Consider the following 13,829-nt stretch of genomic DNA (forward strand, 5'->3'; position numbering starts at 1 on the left):
GGTGTCTCTTGTTTGCGTGTTGGCGTTCGGGCTGACCGGCGGGCTGGCGCCGGCTGGTCTCCGTGGCCCTGGTGGCGTGTGGTTGCTGGTCGCAGTTTTTCTTTGATCGCTTTGATTTGATTGGCTGGTGCTGGCTGTCTGGGGTTATTGCGGCTGCTGTTTCTGCTGCCGTTTGTTTGTGGTGTGGGCGCCCGTGGCTGCTGGGTCTGGTGCAGGGGTGTGGCTGATGTTGTGACTGGTGGCAGCGCGCGCGCGTGATGGCTGTCGGGGCTGACGAACTGTGTATATGTATGTATATGTGTGTGTATGTATGTATGTTTATATATGTGTATGTGTACATATGTGTATGTATATGTATATATGTGTATGTGTGGGTATGTATACGTGTATGTGTGTATGTGTATGTGTATGTGTATGTGTGTATGTATGTATATGTATGTATGTATATTTCTGGGGGTACGCTCTGGGCCTGCCTGTCAGACGGGGGTCGACGCCTCAGGCTACTGCATCCGAACTGCGTGTCTGGAGCTCTTGGGTCCCGCTGTCCATCCCTTCCGGGTGCCCGTCTTGGTTGGGGCCTGTTGGGCCTAGTCCCTGCGTCTATTGTGGTAGCTTGGTGCTGCAAGGTATTCCGAGGTGCTGCGAGTCGGCCAGTTGCTGGGGTAGTGACCTTGTTTGTCAGCATGTCTGTGATCTTCTTTTAATTCTTTTATTTTTTTTATTTATTTATTTTTTTTTTTTTATTAATTAATTAATTAATTAATTTATTTATTTATTTATTTTTTTAAATATATTTTATTAATATTATTTTTTAATTTTTCCCCTCCCTCAGGGGTGGGGCTCGGCGGGGCGGTTGCTGGTTGTTCCATCTCCATCGTTGGGGTCCCTGCGGGTGGGGTGGGTGGTTCCCGTGGCCTTGTGCCTGGGTGGTCCTGCGGCGGCCGGTTTGGGTGGGGTGGCCGGGGGCTGGCCTCGCCGCGCTCTCCGGGGGTGGGGGGTGGGCTCGTGGGGGCCCGGTTGCCGGTGGGGCGGGGGCGGTCTTCCCGTCCGGTTGCGGGGAGTCTCTGGGTCCCTCGGGCGGGGCGTCTCGCCTTTCTGCCCGTGTGGGGTGTGGTCTCTCGCTGGCTTGGGGTCTGGCTGTCCCCTGCTTTTCTCGTGCCCTGTCCTCTGCCGGGTGCGTCTGTCTGCGGCCTGCTGCTGGCCCTTGTGGGCGGTACGGTGGGTCGGGCTCTGGGGTTCCTGTCGCTGGCCGGCTTGGCTGCGTGGGGGCGGTGGTCCCTGGTTCCCTGGGCACCACGCCTCCTGTTTGTGGGTTGGGCTCTCGGGGGTGATGGGGCCGTGCTCTGGCTCCCACGCACTCTGGGAGTCGAATGTATTGTACATGCAAATTCACATATGCTCACATACGTACATAGGTACCTACGCTCCCACATACATACACAAATACAGTACATATTTACCTACCTAATGTTCGTACATCCACACGCACATTCAATATACAAACATACACATACACATACTGTACATATACATTCACTGTACAAACACATATACACATTCTGTACATATACATTCATTGTACAAACACATATACACATTCTGTACATATACAAGTACATATGCATACTTACACTCATGCACATAATCACGTTTCATCAAACATATATTAACGTTGTTGCCCTAGGGTAAACTGGGTGTAACACATGGCACACTGACAAAGCTTAACCTATTGTGACTATAACAATCTACAAGGTTAATGTAGGTTGCTTCTCTTTCTCCCCCTCCATTTTTCTGCATTCTTTCGTATCTCAAGTTATCATTACGTATATGTATTGTTGCATTTAAACAACTGTATTGTTGATAATAAAGGTAAATTATTGGTATTGTTCATTATCAATAGCGCTATTTCTATTGGTATTTGTATTGATCCATTTGTAGTGTAATAATGCTCATTGTCATTTCTGTATTATTTTTTATTTTTCGCTAACTGCTTATTTGCTATTACTTTTACCATCATATTTGTACATGTCATATTTGCTGATGTTGCTCTATTGTTGTTGTTGTTGTTGTTTGCTGTTGTTGTTTTTGTCTCTCTGTCTAATCCCCCTCTTGTCCCCACAATTTCCCCCTCTGTCTTCTTTTTTTTTCTCTTTCTATCCCCTCCTGCTCCGGCCCGGCTGCACTAAATGATAATATAAATACATTTAATAAAGTCAAATACAAATAAGGCAACAAGAGAAGTATCCTACACTTCTCTTTTGTAAAGTAAATCTGAACAGCCGACATGGGCATCTACATCAACTATATGATTTGCCTGAGAAGCTGGACAGGACATAAAAAAAAAAATAAAAAAATAAAAAAATTTAAAAAATGCCTTGGAAAGTGGTATGATGATTCCATGACAGATAAAAACAGCATCTCCAGCACCGAAAATCAAGTTGAAGAATGGTTGAAAAAGATTGACAAGTCTGGTCTGCCTGGGAAATACAAGTGCTGGATATACCAGCATGGCCTACTCCAAAGACTTATGTGGCTTCTCACCGTGTACGAAGTGGCCATAACAACAGTTGAAGGGTTGGAGAGGAAGTTCAACAAGCATCTTCGTAAATGGTTGGGAATACCCCCAAGCTTTACATCTATGGGGCTCTACATCAGCTCCAGCTCCCCGTCTTCAGTTGTGGAGGAGTTTAAAGTCGCAAAATGCAGACTTTCCCTGACGTATAGAGACTCCCAAGATCAACTCATCAGGGAAGCTGGAATAAGAACAAGATCTGGTAGGAAGTGGGCCGCCAGCACTGCTGTTACCCAGGCAGAATCATCTCTCAGGACCAAAGATACCATCGGAAGCCCTTGCACTGGAAGACAGGGTCTAGGAACATCACATTTCCAGCAGTGGTCCAAGTCCACGCCCAGGGAAAAGAGGACCATGATCCAGGATGAAGTTCGAAACCTTGAAAAAGAAGGAAGAAGAGCTAAAGCCGTCAAGCTCGCAACCCAAGGTGCCTGGACAAGGTGGAACTGTGGAGGCTGGAGCCGTTTCGTATCTCGTTTCTGCTCCGAGCAGTATACGACACCATGCCGACCCTAGTCAACTTGCATAGGTGGGGAATGAGGGAGGACCCGCTGTGCAGGTTGTGTGGCGGTAAAGGAACTATGGTGCACATTCTTTCTGGGTGCAAAACAGCATTGACCCAGGGAAGATACAGGTGGCGCCATGACAAGGTGTTGGCAATGCTCGCAGACATCTTAGAGCAAGAGAAAAAAAAAAAAAAAAAAAAAAAAAAGATATATAATGTAGGAACCAGAAATATTAAAAAAATATAATAAAAATAATAATAATAATTAAATATTAAAAACAAAATAATAATAATATAATATAAAAAAAATATTTAAAAAAATATAATATTATTATTTTTTATTTTTTTTATTTTAATTGTAATTTTTTTAATTTCTTGTGCGGCCCGGTACCATTCGATCCACGGACCGGTACTGGGCTGCGGCCCGGTGGTTGGGGACCACTGCTTTACAGGTTAAAAAGCATAGAGCAAAAAAAAACAAAAACAAAAAACAAAGAACATAAACAATGCATAAGCTAAACAAGATAGTGCAAAATAAATACTGTGAAAGGGTTCGGATTAAAAGTCAAATTGCAAGATAAAAATAATGAAATAATAAAAGTGCGACAAATTGAAAAAAAAAATAAAGCGAAGGGGGAGGGGGAATTTGATGATGCACTGGCTCCCCTCGTTTTTTTTAAACAATTGTACAAACAAACAACATGTAATCACAATGTAGACACAAATCAAGGCACTTACACATGTCAACATTTTCAAACATCCACCAGGTTGAGCAATTATCGTCTTTAACAAAAAAAAAACATGTCAAGGAAAAAAAGTAAAAGACAATACAAATAATAGATTATTGAAAAAATAATATCCATCCATCCATCCATCTTCTTCTGCCGCTTATACGAGGTCAGGTTGCGGGGGCAGCAGCCTAAGCAGAGAAGCCCAGACTTCCCTCTCCCCAGCCACTTTGCCCAGCTCCTCCCGGGGGGTCTCAAGGTGTTCCCAGACGAGCCGGTAGACATAGTCTCCCCAACGTGTCCTGGGTCTTCCCCGAGGCCTCCTACCGGTCGGACGTGCCCTAAACACCTCTCCAGGGAGGCTTGCAGGGGTCATCCTGACCAGATGCCCAAACCTCATCTGTCTCCTCTTGATGAGCTCCTCACGGATGACGGACCTTCTCACCCTATCTCTAAGCCCCGCCACCCGACGGAGGAAACTCATTTCGGCCGCTTGCACCCGTGATCTTGTCCTTTCGGTCATAACGCAAAGCTCATGACCATAGGTTAGGGTGGGAATGTAGATTGAGCGGTAAATGAGAGCTTTGCCTTCTGGCTCAGATCCTTCTTTACCACAACAGTACAGACACCGCACCGATCTGCCTGTCGATCTCACAATCCAGTCTTCCCTCACTCGTGAACAAGACCCCAAGGTACTTGAACTCCTCCACTTGGGGCAGGATCTCCTCCCCATCCCGGAGATGGCATTCCACCCTTTTCCGGGTGAGAACCATGGACTCAAACTTGAAGGTGCTGATTCTCACACTTGGCTGCCGACCGATCCAGTGTGAGCTGAAAACGTAATAATAATAATAAAAAAATAAAATAAAATACAAAATACAAAAATAGGAATAATCTACATACATTTTAATTCCTCCAATAAAGATACTAATTTAAGGGCTTTTCTACTTTTAACCATTTTCCAAGATTTCATTAATACTTTGAAATCATTAAGTCAATGTAAAAATGTAGATTTTACTTTCAGAAATCGACGTTTATGTATAAAACATGTGTGGCGCAGTTGGGAGAGTGGCGTGCCAGCAACCTGAGGGTTCCTGGTTCAATCTCCACCTTCTACCAACCTCGTCACGTCCGTTGTGTCCTTGAGCAAGACACTTCACCCTTGCTCCTGATGGGTCGTGGTTAGGGCCTTGCATGGCAGCTCCCGCCATCAGTGTGTGAATATGTGTGTGAATGGGTGAATGTGGAAATAGTGTCAAAGCGCTTTGAGTACCTTGAAGGTAGAAAAGCGCTATACAAGTATAACCCATTTACCATTTAGCTTGCAACATAATAATAAACAATCATTTCTAAGTTACCATCATTTATAAATATGCTAAATTTGATCTCTTCTATTGTAAATGGGGAAATCGCCACACCCTTGCCTCTCAGCCAATCTCAGATCTCCTCCCAAAACAAATGTACAGTCTCCATCCATCCATCCATCCATCCATTTTCTACCGCTTGTCCCTATCAGGGTCGTGGGGGGTGCAGGAGCCTGTCTCAGCTGCATTGTCACGTTCCAAAAACAAATGATTCACATTCTCTACTGCTCCACAGATATAACATCAGTCAACCTCTATGTTCAATAAATCAATCAATAAATCAATCAATCAATCAATCAAAGTTTTCTTATATAGCCCTTAATCACAAATGTCTCAAAGGAACGCTCATCAAACACTTATTTGGAACATCCCACAGGTGAACAGGCAAATTTGGAACAGGTGGGTGCCATGATTGGGTATAAAAGTAGATTCCATGAAATGCTCAGTCATTCACAAACAAGGATGGGGCGAGGGTCACCACTTTGTCAACAAATGCGTGAGCAAATTGTTGAACAGTTTAAGAAAAACCTTTCTCAACCAGCTATTGCAAGGAATTTAGGGATTTCACCATCCACGGTCCGTAATATCATCAAAGGGTTCAGAGAATCTGGAGAAATCACTGCACGTAAGCAGCTAAGCCCGTGACCTTCGATCCCTCAGGCTGTACTGCATCAACAAGCAACATCAGTGTGTAAAGGATATCACCACATGGGCTCAGGAACACTTCAGAAACCCACTGTCAGTAACTACAGTTGGTATCTACATCTGTAAGTGCAAGTTAAAACTCTCCTATGCAAGGCGAAAACCGTTTATCAACAACACCCAGAAACGCCGTCGGCTTTGCTGGGCCTGAGCTCATCTAAGATGGACTGATACAAAGTGGAAAAGTGTTCTGTGGTCTGACGAGTCCACATTTCAAATTGTTTTTGGAAACTGTGGACGTTGTGTCCTCCGGACCAAAGAGGAAAAGAACCATCCGGATTGTTATAGGCGTAAAGTTGAAAAGCCAGCATCTGTGATGATATGGGGGTGTATTAGTGCCCAAGACCTGGGTAATTTAGGCATATGTGAAGGCGCCTTAATGCTGAAAGGTACATACAGGTTTTGGAGCAACATATGTTGCCATCCAAGCAACGTTACCATGGATGCCCCTGCTTATTTAAGCAAGACAATGCCAAGCCACGTGCTACATCAACATGACTTCATAGTAAAAGAGTGTGGGTACTAGACTGGCCTGCCTGTAGTCCAGACCTGTCTCCCATTGAAAATGTGTGGCGCATTATGAAGCCTAAAATACCACAACGGAGACCCACGGACTGTTGAACAACTTAAGCTGTACATCAAGCAAGGATGGGAAAGAATTCCACCTGAGAAGCTTAAAAATGGTGTCTCCTCAGTTCCCAAACGTTTACTGTGTGTTGTTAATGGAAAGGCCATGTAACACAGTGGGGAACATGCCCTTTCCCCATACTTGCCAACCCTCCCGGATTTTCCGGGAGACTCCCGAAATTCATCGCCTCTCCCGAAAACCTCCCGGGACAAATTTTCTCCCGAAAATCTCCCAAAATTCAGGCAGATTCAGGTCCATGCGGACCCACAATACCACAATATAAACAGCGTACCTGCCCAATCACGTTATAACTGTAGAATGATCGAGGGCGAGTTCTTGGTTTCTTATGTGGGTTTATTGTTAGGCAGTTTCATTAACATCCTCCCAGCGCGACAACAACACACAACAACAGCAGTCACGTTTTTGTCTACCGTAAAGCAGTTCGTCTGCCGTAAACAGCAATGTTGTGACACTCTTAAACAGGACAATACTGCCATCTAGTGCATTTGATGAAAGCAGTTTTGTGCGTGCCACACTGCAATGCATCATGAGAGAGAGTGTTCAGCATGGTTCGAAAAATTGTGACAGAGAATAGAACAAGGATGGACAATTCAACCCTTAACTCAACAATGAGTAATAATAATAATAATAACTGGGATTTATATAGCGCTTTTCTAAGTACCCAAAGTCGCTTTACATGTAGAACCCATCAATCATTCACACTTGGTGGTGGTAAGCTACTTTCATAGCCACAGCTGCCCTGGGGTAGACTGAGTGAGTAGATGAGTGTTATGTGTGTGTATGTGTAAATAAATGAACACTGAAATTAAAGTATTTATTATATATATATATATATATATATATATATATATATATATATATATATATATATATATATATATATATATATATATATATATGTATGTGTGGGAAAAAAATCACAAGACTATTTCATCTCTACAGGCCTGTTTCATGAGGGGGGGTACCCTCAATCATCAGGAGATTTTAATGGGAGCATTCGCATACCATGGTTTATATAGGGCACAGAGTGGGTGGGTACAGGCTGGCCTAGGGGCGTGGTGATTGGCTCATGTGTTACCTAGGAGGTGTTTCCGTCTATGGCGGCATGTTGTTACAATTTCGCTGCGCTTGTTGAGGGATGACAGGTCTGGACGGTAAATAATAAACAGTTTCTCTTTCAAGCATAGGTTGCATCTTTTATTACCACTATTGTAAGGTGTGCTGGATGCAAGAATTTGCCATGTTATTGAATATTCAACATTATTGTCTTTGAGGTCCCAAATGTGTTTGCTGAGTTCTGTGGTATTTCGCAGGTTTTTGTTCCTGAAAGAAGCCTTGTGATTGTTCCATCTGGTTTTGAATTCTCCCTCGGTTAATCCTACATATGTGTCGGATGTGTTAATGTCCTTGCGTATTACCTTAGATTGGTAGACAACTGATGTTTGTAAGCACCCCCCGTTGAGAGGGCAATCAGGTTTCTTTCGACAGTTACATCCTTTGTTGGTTTTGGAGTCGCTCTGTCTGGGGGTCGACGGCTCATTTGCAATTGTTTTGTTGTGGTTTGAGATGATTTGTCGTATATTGTTCATGCAGCTGTAGCTCAATTTAATGTTGTTCTTGTTGAATACTTTTCTTAGGGTGTTGTCTTTGGGAAAGTGTTTGTCAATCAGATTGAGGAATTTGTGTCCAATGTTCGTTGAGACGTTTTTGCTGTATGGGGGGTTGTACCAGATGATGTCGTTTAGTTTTCTGTTCTTTTTTGGCTGGTTTCCTGGCGTGGGTTCATAGGTGAGGGTGAAATTGTATCCGCTTTCATCAAGGGCTTTTTGGTACGTGGGGGTTGCTTGGTCAAATTCAGCTTTGCTAGATGACAGCATCGATAGCCTTTTATTGATTCCGGTAGGTATTCTTTTCGTGGTGGTGGGTGGGTGGTTGCTGTCATGGTGCACGTATTGGAGTGTTGTGTTGGGTTTCGTGAATGGTTGGTAGCTGTTATTTCTCATGTTGAAAGTGACGTCAAGGAAGTTGACGGTTTGCTTGTTGGCTTCAATCGTGATCCGTAGGCCGTTCTCTTTGAAAATTTGGCATATGCGCTTCTTGGTATTCTCGCTGCTCCTATATATATATATATATATATATATATATATATATATATATATATATATATATATACATACATATATAATAAAATAAATATATATTTATAGCTAGAATTCACTGAAAGTCAAGTATTTCCTATATATATATATATATATATATATATATATATATATATATATAGGAAATACTTGACTTGGTGAATTCTAGCTGTAAATATACTCCTCCCCTCTTAACAAGAAGCCAGTGCAGGTGAGCCAGTATAGGCGTAATATGATCACACTTTCTTGTTCTTGTCAGAAGTCTAGCAGACGCATTTTGTACCAACTGTAATCTTTTAATGCTAGACATAGGGACACCCGGAAATAACATGTTACAGTAATCGAGACGAGACGTAACGAACGCATGAATAATGATCTCAGCATTAAGTGGGACACATTTTAGCGATATTATGTAGATGAAAGAAAGCTGTTTAAGTAACACTCTTGTGTGACTCAAATGAGAGAGTTGGGTTGAAGATAATACCCAGATTCTTTGCCGAGTCGCTTTGTGTAATTGTTTGGTTGTCAAACGTTAAGGTGGGTTTATTAAATAGGTGCTGTTTAGGCAAGAGAAACAGCAAGTGCCTGTGGCTGAGGTGAGCTTTTAACACATTTTGTTTTGAACCTATTTTTTAAATATTGTAGTGGGTTTACATAATTCCTGGTAAGTTTTGTTATTTGTTAGAAAGTTTCGGGCAGACGGGTTTTCAAGCGACACATTTCCGGTGTTGTCTGTTGTTGTCAGATGTATAGATACTGCTTGATTGCTGGTAAAAAAACAAAGTCATTAAACCCAATAGCTTCATCTTTTTCCAACTCCCGTTCTTACACGTGACGATATTTCATTAAAAAAAAATGATATTTTGACGTAAAAATTAATGTTTAAAAACGCGTTCACATCCCTGATTGTAAGTTTATTAGCTGGAGTATGTTCAGAACTATATATAGACCTATTATTTTGGTTTATTTTGTCAGAAAAACTAACATCAAAACAACAGCAATTGCATGTACCCGGGCACAGCCACACACATCCTTGGTAGCAGTCATGGCGCCTGTTGTTTAGTTGACCATGCCCTTTTTTGCATGACTCTGTCCGTGACGTTGCACAATGCTGACATCTACTGGAGACGTTTGGCTTCTACAGGCAGTTTTGTCCTTTCCAGGTCACTGATGAACATTTTCTTTAACAAGATTAGAAAATATGAACATTGTCATCAATTATGACACATTTGACAGCTTTGTGTAAATAATGCGTATTTAATTTACAATCACATGGACATTCATCTTGTTAGGATTTGATCAAGGAGGTGACCCCAGGATGCAGAGACTGGAGGCGAGGTTGAATTACAAAATGTTAAACAATTTAATGAGTCCAAAAAGTGTAACAAAAAGCGATGGGGCAGAAGTGCACACCATGAATAAGCAAACAAAAGCAGGTCCCTCAGTGGTCGGCAGGGGAAATGGCCAGGGCGTACTGAGCTCAACTAGTGATGGGTCCGGCAACACCGATGCATCGACGCATGCGTCGAGCTCATAGAGCAAAACCCTGTGTCGGTGCGCGTACCGCTTTTAGAAAGTCACGTGACCGATCATGAGCTGTTTCGGCCACATGACCAATACGCGAACTGTGTCACACTGACGCCTCCTCTGTGTCCTGTGAGCGGGTCTTTTCTACAGCCGGAGAAATAATAACTAAGAAGAGAAATCGTCTAAAATTTAATACGTTGGAAAAACTTTTTTTTTTAAATAAAAATATGTAAAAAAAAAATAAAATAAAAAATTCCCAGTCTACAGGCATCCTCATCCACAACACGTTCTCTTAGATTTCCATGTTATGATACATGTTCACATTATTTATTGACTGTATCTAAAAAATATAAAAATATATTTTTATCTAAATGAAGATATGAAATAATCCTAAATGAAATACAAAGACTTGGTTTATATTATTGTATATACTAGGTCATAAAATCAGTGTCAGTTGCCTGTAGGGATTTTTAATGTCCAGCAGATGTCAGTATTTAGTGACACAGTGTCGACACAGTATCAATACAGTTTTGCAATGTGTCTAAACGCTTCATGACGCCTCATCAACCCATCACTAAGCTCAACAAAAGGCCCAACACAAAATCCTCTTTACCTCAGGGAGGCTAGGAAGCAAACACAAAGAGGTGAGGAATTTCAGGAATAAGGAGAGACGACATACCAGACAGGACGAAGTGAATCAGGCACATGCACGTGGAAGGTGCAGGAGACAATAACCGGCAGGGACCAGCTGTCGGTGACGAGCTTAAATACTACTGGGTAGAGATTTGTTGCAGGTGTGCCTCGCTGGGGACTAATTGACTGAAGAAAAAACAGACACCAAAAAAGAGAGGGCAGGGAAATGACAAAACGCAACACATTTGTCTTAGTGTGATAAACACGTTCAACCTGCTAAAGCACATTATTTGAAATCTTTAATCACAAAAACTTGTATTCCGAGTGTGTTCTCATCAGTCTCATCCGAGACTCTTGGAACGTCGACATGTTTCTGCGGTGTGTCCTCATGTGTGACATCATATGTCCTTTCTGAGAGAATCTTTTAGCACAGACCGAGCAGGAAAAGGGTTTTCCTCCCGAGTGTGTCCTAGTTGAGTCATCAAATGTCCCTTTTGAGAGAAGCTTTTTGCACAAATCATGCAGGAAAATGGTTTCTCGCCAGTGTGAGTTCTCATATGCGTCATCAAATTATCTCTTCGGGAGAATCTTTTCGGACAGACCGAGCAGGAAAATGTTTTTTCCCCACTGTGTGTTCTCATGTGCTCAATGAACGCCGAGCGATGATAGAAAGCGGCGTCGCAAACCGGACAGAAAGACGTCTTGTCTTCACTGTGTGTTGCTTTGTGTCTTAGCAAATGTCCTTTTTGGGAGAAGCTTCCACCACAAACTGAGCAAGAAAAAGGTTTCTCTCCGGTGTGGATACGAGAATGGACAGCTAAATTGGCACTCTGGCTGAACGTTTTACTGCAAACTGAGCAGTGGAAAGGTTTTTCCTCCTGTGTGGATCCTCATGTGAGTTTTTCGATTCCTCTCATGGACAAAACTTCTGTCACATTGAGAACATTTCAAGTGTTTATTATTTCTCAGAGGTTCTCCAGTGTGGACGCTGTCATCGGTGTGGGTGGATTGTGATGTTGTGTCCTCTATGTTCTCCTCACTGCAATGAAGCTGTGACCAACCACCTTGCTCTTCGTCATCATCTTCAGTCTTCACATGGAACTTGCTGATGTCGGCCTCCTCCTCTTACTCTTTCACGTGGGCGGGCTCTGGCTCCTGCTGCTCTTCTTTCACAACAACAACTTTGACGACGTCTGATGGAAACACTGAAACAAACACAACCAAATGATGTCATCAATAACACAGCCATTTAAATAAACAGGAAGTAAACCGGAAGTGTCAGGCTGTTATTGATTCATAAAGGCCTACTGAAACTCACTACTACCGACCACGTAGTCTGATAGTTTATATATCAATGATGAAATTTTAACATTGCAACACATGCCAATACGGCCGGGTTAGCTTACTAAAGTGCAATTTTAAATTCCGCGCAAAATATCCTGCTGAAAACGTCTCGGTATGATGACGCCGTCACGTGACGTCACGGATTGTAGAGGACATTTTGGGACAACATGGTGGCCAGCTATTAAGTCGTCTGTTTTCAACGCAAAATTCCACAGTATTCTGGACATCTGTTTTGGTGAATCTTTTGCAATTTGTTCAATGAACAATGGAGACAGCAAAGAAGAAAGCTGTAGTTGGGAAGCGGTGTATTGCGAGCGGCTGCAGCAACATAAGCACAGCCGGTGTTTCATTGTTTACATTCCCGAAAGATGACAGTCAAGCTTTACCATTGGCCTGTGGAGAACTGGGACAACAGAGACTCTTACCAGGAGGACTTTGAGTTGGATGCGCAGACGCAGTACCGTGAGTACGCATGCAGCTGCGGCTTCCAAACATTTGATCGTTTGTCCGTACGTACGTGCCGCTATGTGCATGTCACGTACGTAGCTTTGGGGACTTTGGGGAAATATTTGTGCTGTATGAACTTTGGGGAGGTGAACGGTACTTTGGGCTGTGGGATTGAGTGTGTTGTGCAGGTGTTTGAGTTGTATTGGCGGGTTATATGGACGGGAGGGGGGAGGTGTTTGTTATGCGGGATTAATTTGTGGCATATTAAATATAAGCCTGGTTGTGTTGTGGCTAATAGAGTATATATATGTCTTGTGTTTATTTACTGTTTTAGTAATTCCCAGCTGAATATCAGGTCCCACCCGTCTCTCACAGCACCTTCCTTATCTGAATCGCTCCCACTGGCCTCTAGTCCTTCACTTTCACTTTCCTCATCCACAAATCTTTCATCCTCGCTCAAATTAATGGGGAAATCGTCGCTTTCTCGGTCCGAATCGCTCTCGCTGCTGGTGGCCATGATTGTAAACAATGTGCAGATGTGAGGAGCTCCACAACCTGTGACGTCATGCGCATATCGTCTGATACTTCCGGTAGAGGCAAGGCTTTTTTTATCAGCGACCAAAAGTTGCGAACTTTATTGTCGATGTTCTCTACTAAATCCTTTCAGCAAAAATATGGCAATATCGCGAAATGATCAAGTATAACACATAGAATGGACCTGCTATCCCCGTTTAAATAAGAAAATCGCATTTCAGTAGGCCTTTAATCTGCTGAGGAAAATCTTCTTTTTTTACAACATAATCTGACATACCACCCGCTAGTCGAGGTTTAACAAAACCATTGACAAACAAAATGTAGAAAAAGACTACTTTGGTCAGAAGAAGGGGGTTTGTATCGTATGAACGTTTAGCTAGGTTTAGCCGAGCAACGTCGCTGCTATGTTCGCAAAGCATATGTTTGTAGAGTACAAATATCACAAACCCCCAAACGCTGATTTCAATTGAGTACTCTGGTCCATTCTTTGGGCTAATTTGCGTCGTTATTGTGCGCCGAATTACATCGCGACTATTTGAGGTTTAGTGTTTCAAAATAAAACACCGTGTCACTATAGATGCGCTGCATCCAGTAGGAATAGATATTAGTTTGGATTATTAGTGTCACAATGACATTCACATCAAACATGTCGACAATATAATATAATTGTATGGCTTAAATATAAA

The sequence above is a fragment of the Nerophis lumbriciformis genome, linkage group LG11 (genome assembly GCF_033978685.3).
Source record: "Nerophis lumbriciformis linkage group LG11, RoL_Nlum_v2.1, whole genome shotgun sequence".
Lineage (NCBI taxonomy): Eukaryota > Metazoa > Chordata > Actinopteri > Syngnathiformes > Syngnathidae > Nerophis > Nerophis lumbriciformis.